The sequence below is a fragment of the Bos javanicus genome, chromosome 24 (assembly GCF_032452875.1).
Source record: "Bos javanicus breed banteng chromosome 24, ARS-OSU_banteng_1.0, whole genome shotgun sequence".
NCBI classification, from domain to species: Eukaryota; Metazoa; Chordata; class Mammalia; order Artiodactyla; family Bovidae; genus Bos; species Bos javanicus.
In genome coordinates this window covers 60,324,728-60,333,323 of record NC_083891.1, presented here as the reverse complement: position 1 = coordinate 60,333,323, position 8,596 = coordinate 60,324,728, and positions in this window count along the sequence as shown.

Genomic DNA, 8,596 nt, shown 5'->3' with positions numbered 1-8,596 from the left:
CAGGTGTAGAAGTGTGACCTGTGAGGCCCACGTCCTCTAAGAGCTTGCAGTGAGTTTGAGTCCCATCAAGTTCACATCAAGGTCCTTTGACGTGCTTTGGTAGAAGCCAGCTTCATACCAAGGCCAGTCAGGAAGGCTGTACCACAAAGACAGAGCACTGGCTTCTCTGAGCAGAGGTGTTACTGTACCCTTCCCTTCTTTCATCTTTGCCAGGAGAGTCGGGGTGGGGAAGCCTGACAGCTTTGAGCAACTCTGGCCTCGAAGGCAGAAGCGTGTGGGGCAGGACTCATCTCCATGAAGCTGGAAGGGGGCCCATCCATGAAGGTGCCGAAAACATCTGTGTCTGCAGCGGGGTGTAGTTGGCACCCAGGGAAGGAGAGTCAGAAGTCTGGCTGATGATTTGTCGGGTCTTCCACCCAGCGTGAGGGACGCCATCCTTTTTGATACACTCTGGACCCCCGGCCTCATGTGTGTCAGATATAATATTGGGGGCCTCATCTTGGCCCTCTCCGCCCCCACTAATACCTTGCAGCCACATGAGAGGTCCTGGACCAGAGCTGCTTGACTTGACCCCTCCTGGGTTCCTGACCCCCAGGAACTACTGGGGATAATGTATTTTTTTTAAGCTGCTAAATCTGGGACTAATTTGTTACAGCAATTCACAACTATTACAGTGCAATAGGGTTTTGCAAAGAGGCGCATTGAGGGTTAAAGAAAGGAGCGATCATGTCCCGGTGGGAGGATGGTCAGAGCCTCCGATGAAGGGGCGGGGCATCTGAGATGGGCCTTGCCGACAACTGGGCACGGAGGAGAAGAGAAATAATATTTCAGGAGACAGAACAAGGAGCTGGAAAAGTCAAGGTTGTATTCCGGAAATAGGGACGGGGTCAGTGATCTGCATCTTTGATGAAAGCCAGAACCTGGTGGCAGATGAGTCAGGAGGGGTGCTGGCCACAAAGAAAGCACCTGTGTGGTTCCTCTTTCTCACCCGAACCCTGAAGGACATTTTGCGTGGTTTGCTCCTTGAACCTCTTCTCTTTCTTTATGGAGTTCCTTGGTGATCTCATTCCCACCAGTGTCTACCTGCTGCTGCTGCTGCTAAGTCACTTCAGTCGTGTCTGACTCTTGGGGACCCCATGGACTGCAGCCTACCAGGCTCCTCTGTCCGTGGGATTTTCCTGGCAAGAGTACTGGAGTGGGGTGCCATTGCCTTCTCCACCAGTTTCTACCTAGGTTGCTTTAAAATCTAACCAGGCCAACCCTCAGTGAATCAATCTCACATCTCCAATTGCTTGCTGATTTTTTCCACCCAAATGAAATGTTTCCAGCATCTCAAATATCTTTGACTCTTAAATCTATCTTCCTCTCTCGCCACCCTCCTTAACTGACTGCCTACCAAACTGAATCTACAACTCCAGACATCCTCAGATCAAACCCCAAAGTGCTTTCCTAACCTTCTATATGTATCCAACTGCCAGCCAGCAAATGTTGGCGTTCCTATAGCACGGTGGCATCAGCCTGTGGGGAAATGTGAAGATGAATCAGAGATAGGTGAACCAAGAAGCTGGCTGAGAATAATTTCATAGGATAATTAGTTTTAGTTAAATGTAATCTCCAAGGACACCTTTAATTTTCTCAACTCTCTGCTTCTGCCTCCTCTGATGCACCTGTGTACATGATGCAAATTGGGCCTTAAATGGTTCTTGAACAAACTTTGAGAGATAAGTGAACATAAATGTCATTACTAAGTGGTAAAATAAAAGGTGTCTATTTCCCGGCTGGCTTCAGGGACGCCTGACCTGTGCCCCACACTCTGCAGAGTGCAATGCTTGGTGTAATGCTCTGTTGTCACCATTTCAAAACTCTTAATCATTCTGGGGCAGGGGGCCCATGTTTCATTTACTACTGAGCCCTACAAATTGCATAGGAAGTACCGATAGCGAGTGACAATGTGTGATTGTTCGTTTATGTTATTTTCGTTCTATTGTTGAAAAAAGAATTTAAGGCAGCATAAAGGATGACTCAAATGGAGGAAGATAAGTGTCTTTTTAATGAAGCAGAGGAAAAATAAAGTTAGGAAGTTAAAATGGAGCTGGACTTAGTTTACTGCATTAAAACCAAGATAAATATTCAGCTGCTAGAAGTTGCTCACGAATATGGTTTTAAGACTTTCTAGCAGCCACTGTGGGCAGGGAGGAGTGACAGGTTGTGAGGAGCATGGTGTTCAGGGTCAGCGGCTCAGGAAGAAGCTCAGACACCCCGAGAGGAGACCAGAGGGCGTCCCCTGGGGCTCAGCTGGTAAAGAACCCGCCTGCAGTGTGGGAGACCTGGGTCCGATCTCTGGGTTGGGAAGATCCCCTGGAGAAGGGAAAGGCTCTCCACTCCAGTATTCTTGCCTGGAGAACCCCATGGACAGAGGGGCCTGGTGGGCTATGGTCCACGGGGTCACAGAGTCGGACACGCCTGAGCGACTCTCACACTCACAGGAGACTGTGGAGGACCTGGGGAGCTCCATCCCACGTGCCGCCGCTGAGACGTCGCCAGCCACAGCTAAAGGGCCTGCTGCTGCAGCTGAGGGTCCTGAACGCTGCCATGAAGATCCAAGTCCTGCAGCTAAGACCCTGCGCAGCCAGACACGTCTTTTTTTTTTTTTTTTAATCGATTTGGAAATGACCCTAAATCGCAGTCTGACTGAACTGGAATAACTAGGTTGTACCAGATTTGTAAAGAAACAACATAGAGAAAATCCCCTGACAGGGGATGTAGGGAGCATGAGACTCTGCAAGGAACAAATTAACTCCTGTTGGGTCATTTTTGAACACTTATTAGGCACTGCCTGTGTGCACGGCTCGGGCTCTCTGTTCCTCACGATGCTGTGGGATGTATGTATGACGGGGCGGACGAGGTGAACAAACAGCAGTTCCAGGATTGAGGACCTACCGACGTTGAGCGTGTTAAGTAGCCTCGGTTGTGTCTGCGACCCCTCGGACCGTAGCCCGCCACGCTCCTCTTACTGGAGTGGGCTGTGTGCCCCCCTCCAGGGGATCTTCCCAACCCCGGGATCGAACCTGCCTTTCTTACATCTCCTGCACTGGCTGGCAAGTTCTTGACCTCTAGTGCCACCTGGGAAGCCTGGGTCTTAAGAGTTGTTGCTGTTCAGCCGCAGAGTCGGGTCCAACTCTTGGTCAGCCCACGTCTGCAGTGTGCCAGGCCTCCCTGTCCCTCACTGGAGGAGGGAATGGAAACCACCCCAGGTATACTTGCTGTGAAAATCTCATGAACTATCGTCAGAGTGCATGCTGTCAAATCCAAGTTCACGTGCCTGACCCAGAGGCCAAACAAACCAAAACCTCAGAGTCTGGAGCAGAAAAGGTTTATTGCAGGGTCAAGCAAGGAGAACTGATGGTTCATGCTCAAAATCCCAACTCCCTGATGGGCTGGGGGGGAGGTTCTTATAGGCAAAACCTGGGGTGAGGGCTGTGGGGTGTCTGACTTTCTTCTGATTGTCAGGCACCTGAGGTCACCAGCCTCCACTGGGTGGGGGCCTGAGTCCCTGCAGGCGGCTCAAGGCTGTTGTTGTGTATATGCCTTCTGGAGGAACCAGGACCTGCCCCCTGCTGCTCTATTGTTTCTTGATGTTTCTCCTTTGTTTCTGCATTCCCTCGCTTCCTGAATCAGCCTTTTGGAATTCTGGAAGGTGTAGGAGGCTGAAGGAAGCAAGCCTGTTTTTTATAAACAGGAAGCAGGGGAATGTGGAAAGGATTTGTACCTGGAGGGCTTCACAGGGTTTCCTGCGCGGTAGGTAAAAAAAGGGTCTCCTTGGAGAAATCTGAGTGAGCTTTAAAGGGACAGGGGGTCACGGTGAGAAGCAGCAATGTAAACACCCTTCAATTTAGTTCAGTCGCTCAGTTGTGTCCGACTCTTCGCTACCCCACGGACTGCAGCAGGCCAGGCTTCCCTGTCCATTACCAACTCCTGGAGCTTGCTCAAACTCATGTCCATCCAGTCAGTGATGCCATCCAACCATCTCATCCTGTCGTCCCCTTCTCCTCCTGCCTTCAATCTTTCCCAGCATCAGGGTCTTTTCCAATGAGTCAGTTCTTTCCACCAGGGGGCCAAAGTATTGGAGTTTCAGCTTCAGCATCAGTCCTTCCAATGAACACCCAGGACTGATCTCCTTTAGGATGGACTGGTTGGATCTCCTTGCAGTCCAAGGGACTCTCAAGAGTCTTCTCCAACACCACAGGTCAAAACCATCAATTCTTCTGTGCTCAGCTTTCTTTATAGTCCAACTCTCACATCCATACATGACTACTGGAAAAACCATAGCCTTGACTAGATGGACCTTTGTTGGCAAAGTAATGTCTCTGCTTTTTAATATGCTTTCTAGGTTGGTCATAACTTTTCTTCCAAGGAGCAAGCGTCTTTTAATTTCATGGCTGTAGTCACCATCTGCAGTGATTTTGGAGCCCAAAAAAATAAAGTCTGACACTCTTTCCATTGTTTCCCCATCAATTTGCCGTGAAGGGATGAGACCAGATGCCATGATCTTAGTTTTCTGAATGTTGAGTTTTAAGGCAACTTTTTCACTCACCTCTTTCACTTTCATCAAGAAGCTTTTTAGTTCTTCTTCCCTTTCTGCCATAAGAGTGGTGTCATCTGCATATCTGGGGTTATTGATATTTCTCCTGGCAATCTTGATTCCAGCTTGTGCTTCACCCAGCCTGGGCATCTCACATGATGTACTCTGCCTAGAAGTTAAGTAATCAGGGTGACAATATATAGCCTTGACATACTTTAAAACAGGTGATTATGTGACCTTGTCACACTGCTGTGGACACTGTGAGGCGGAGGGTGGGGGGGTGTCAGAATGTTGCCCAGATCTTGGCTCTTTGTGCAATAATGCCAAGCAGAAATACAGAGAAAGAGTGGCTTTATTACTTTGCCAGGCAAAGGGGAAACACAGTTAGCTAGCACCTCAAGAACTTTGCCCTATCCCTGGTGAGTAGAAAGACTTTATATAGTCAGGTATATAGTCAGGCAGGGGTATGTGATAAGGATCAAGACAGTAACAGTCTCCATTTCTTCTGTAAAGTTTCAAAAGGGTGCGGTTGCTGACAAGCTTCCCAGGTGGCGCTAGTGGTAAAGAACCTGCCTGGCAATGCAGGAGACATAAGGGACGCGGATTTGACCCCTGGGTCGGAAAGATCCCATTGGTGGAGGGCACGGCAACCCACTCCAGAATCTTTGCCTGGAGAATCCCATGGACAGAGGAGCCTGCAGGGCTAGTCCCTAGCGTCGCAAAGAGTCAGACACGACTTGGCGACTGAACAACCACAAAGGGATGCTTTACTCCAGCAACCGTTCCAGCACACTCCACCCGTGGGAAGAGAGGGAGGTAACAGCAGACGAAGTACACGAAAGCAAGAAGAGGTGGGAAGTACTGAAGAGTGTCCTGTTTGACATCATCCTGCACTGACCTCTAAAGGGCTGACCTTGGGAGACGTCAGAGGTGCCATCGCTCCTCCTGACCACTAGAGGGTGCTCCGACTTGGTCCTCCGGCTCCAGGAGCAGAGAAACAGTTTGGGTTCTTTGAGTTTGAATGGTTGGGGCAGGAGGGAGCTGAGACCAGAGCCTGCGGGAAGAAGAGGGTGGGGGGCCGGGTCTGGGCCTGCGGCGGGGGTGGGGGCGCCAGGCCAGCCCTGGGGGGACGCAGGCGAGGACAGAGGAGTGGGTCCTGGGGGTCTGGGCCCGCTCGGGGCCCACGGGCAAGGTCCTGGATCCAGACCTGGGCCTTGAGAAGCGGCGGGGGCCTTCTCTGCCCTCTTCTTCCTTCCATCTCACAGCGGCACTTTCGCACTAAGTGTAGCTGCGGCAGCAGGTTTAGCGGCCACATGAGAGGAGGAGCCAGATGAGGGCCAGGAACCTTACAGCCAAAGGAAGAAAAAACAGGGAAGGAGATGGGACCGGCCCGGATGGTGGAGAGGAGGGCGCGCCTGGAGGGAGCGAGCACAGGACCGGGGCTGAGGGGGTGGGGGGGTGGGGGGCATGCGGAAGAGAGGGGCTGCCCTCGCCGTGCCTTTGCTGGCTGATCCACTGTAGCCGCTCCCGCCCGCCAGTCAGTGAGGGGTGTCTCACGTCGATGGCACGAGGGACGGGGTTCAGTATATAATGACTTCCCTCTGCCGTGCTTACAGCAGAGACATTGCTGACTTCCTGGAGGGAGTGAGGATCCTACTCAACCTCAGCCTGTAAATAGGACTTTCCCGTAGCTCAAAGGGTAAATAATCTGCCTGCAATGCAGTAGACCCGGGTTCAGTCCCTGGGTCAGGAAGATCCCCTGGAGGAGGAAACGGCAACCCACTCCAGTATTCTTGCCTGGAGAATCCCATGGACAGAGGAGCCTGGTGGGCTACAGTCCATGGGTTTGCAAAGAGTCGGACACGACTGAGCAACTAACACACAACCTGTAAATATGATGAAAAAGCAGCAGATACTGCGGGTGAGGAGGGGGTGCAGAGGCCGGTGTTGTTACTGGCAGCTGCCACTCAGCCAGGACACACTGAAATGGCCGTATTGTCTTCAATCATCATCCAGATACATTGGCGGCTGCCTGTAGCTGTTGAATATCACCCCTGCTAATGGCCCTGTAATTCTAGCCAGCAGTTTTGGAATGTGTATTGTACATATTAAAGATGAGGTTAAGCAAAAGGATGGCATTGTTTAACCCATTGCCACTGTTAGAAAAGCAGTCTGGATATGGTTCCTATGAAATCCTTTGGAGTTTTCAGAATACTTCAGTTATTTCATTCCAGATGAGGCCTCATAGTACACAGATTATACCTGGTTCTACATAAGTAAGAGATTAGACAGTTTCAGATACAGCAGCTCTCTCAGAGAATACCTTACTGGTGTAATTAGTCTGTTGAGATTGGTTTATGTAGAACCCCTAAATAAAAATCAGTCCTGAAATGTGCACTATCTTTAACAATCATTAACGGTAAACTATCTTAGACTATATGTACTTGAAGACTGTTTTCTACACTTTTAAAAAGACTATGTATACTCTAAGGTGGCGAGAATCACACAAGAGAAAAGTAAATTTGCAAATTCAGAGGAAACACTCACTCTCCTGGGTGTTTCTCCTTCCCTCTCACGTAGAACGCCTCACTTCTGACACTTCTGGTTGCCAAATGTGTGGGCTTTTTCTGCCAAGACAAGTAATTCTCTGTGACATCAGCTGAGCATCCTGTAGTTTAGCTCAGTTCTGACATATCTACCTGGAGATGATGTCAGATCCCAGAATTGAGGGGATTCAGTCCTAGGGGACTGTACCCCCTCCCAACTTCAGACGCCAGTCTCGCGGCCAGATAGATTGTTGCCTGTGCTTCGACCGGACCCCGCGGCTACAAATCAGAGATTCCTCCTCGGGTTTGACTCGTTTGCTAGAGCAACTCACAGAACTCAGGGACACCGTTTACTCACTGTTTACCAGTTTATTATAAAAGAATATGGAAAAGGAGACAGTTGGACATTGAAATGGAAGACGTGCAAGGGGACAAGGCATGTGGGAAGGGGGCGGAGCGTCCACGTCCCCTCCAGGCCCACCCCTCTCCACGTGCTCACCGCTCGAAAGCTCTCCGAACCCTGCGCTTTGGCAATTGTACGGATTCATCACACAGGCATGATCCATCAGTAACGGCATTTCCAGCCTCTCTCCCAAAGTTGTTTGGGGTACAAGGAGTAGGGCTGAAAATTCCAAGCTTCTGACCGTGTCTTGGTCTTTCTGGTGACCAGTCCTCATCCAGGAGCCCACCCAGGGTCACCTCACCAGAACAAAAGACACTTCTATCACCGTGATGTCAGGAACCAGTGCCAGAGACCAAATGTTAGACCACAAGATGCTCCCGGTGTTCGTATCACTTGGGAGCTCTGTGCCAGGAACTAGGGGTGGAGACCAATATATACTTTTCCCTAGTATTTCATCCAAGTCAACTTGGTTTAAACAGTGATTAGGAAGGATGATGATGTGTTTGGTGCAACATGCCTCTTGGGGTTATTTACAGCACGCGAAAGCTGTCTGAACCTGGCTCCTACTTCAACGTTTTAAAACAACGTTAGGTATAAATTATGCACCATAAAATCTGCTTGTTTCAAGTGTACAGCTATCACCATAGTTCAGTTTCAAGATGCGATTTTAAAATGTAAAACTCAGACATGTTAGACAAAAACCTCACCCTCACTAATGGGCTGGACTGGGATCTTTAGGGCCGTCAGCACCCGGGAGGGTCTGTTCGTTTCCCTGTGCTATTTCATCTCTGCCTCCTTCTTAGAGCGTCAGGCACTCAGGGACCAAGCTGAAATAGAATCTCTGCCCTCGAAGATCAGGAAGACAGTCATGAAAAGGGATAAAAAAAGATTATCGCATTGTCTGTGGAAGTATCTTCCTGATAGAAAGGCTGTCCTGGGAATCACGGGGCCATAGTTATCTCAGCCCCACCCCATGTTCTCGGAGATTTAAGGGTTCAGCTCAATAAACATTTATTGGATATCTGTGCTTGATGCTGTGGGTACAAAGATGAATAACTCATCCCT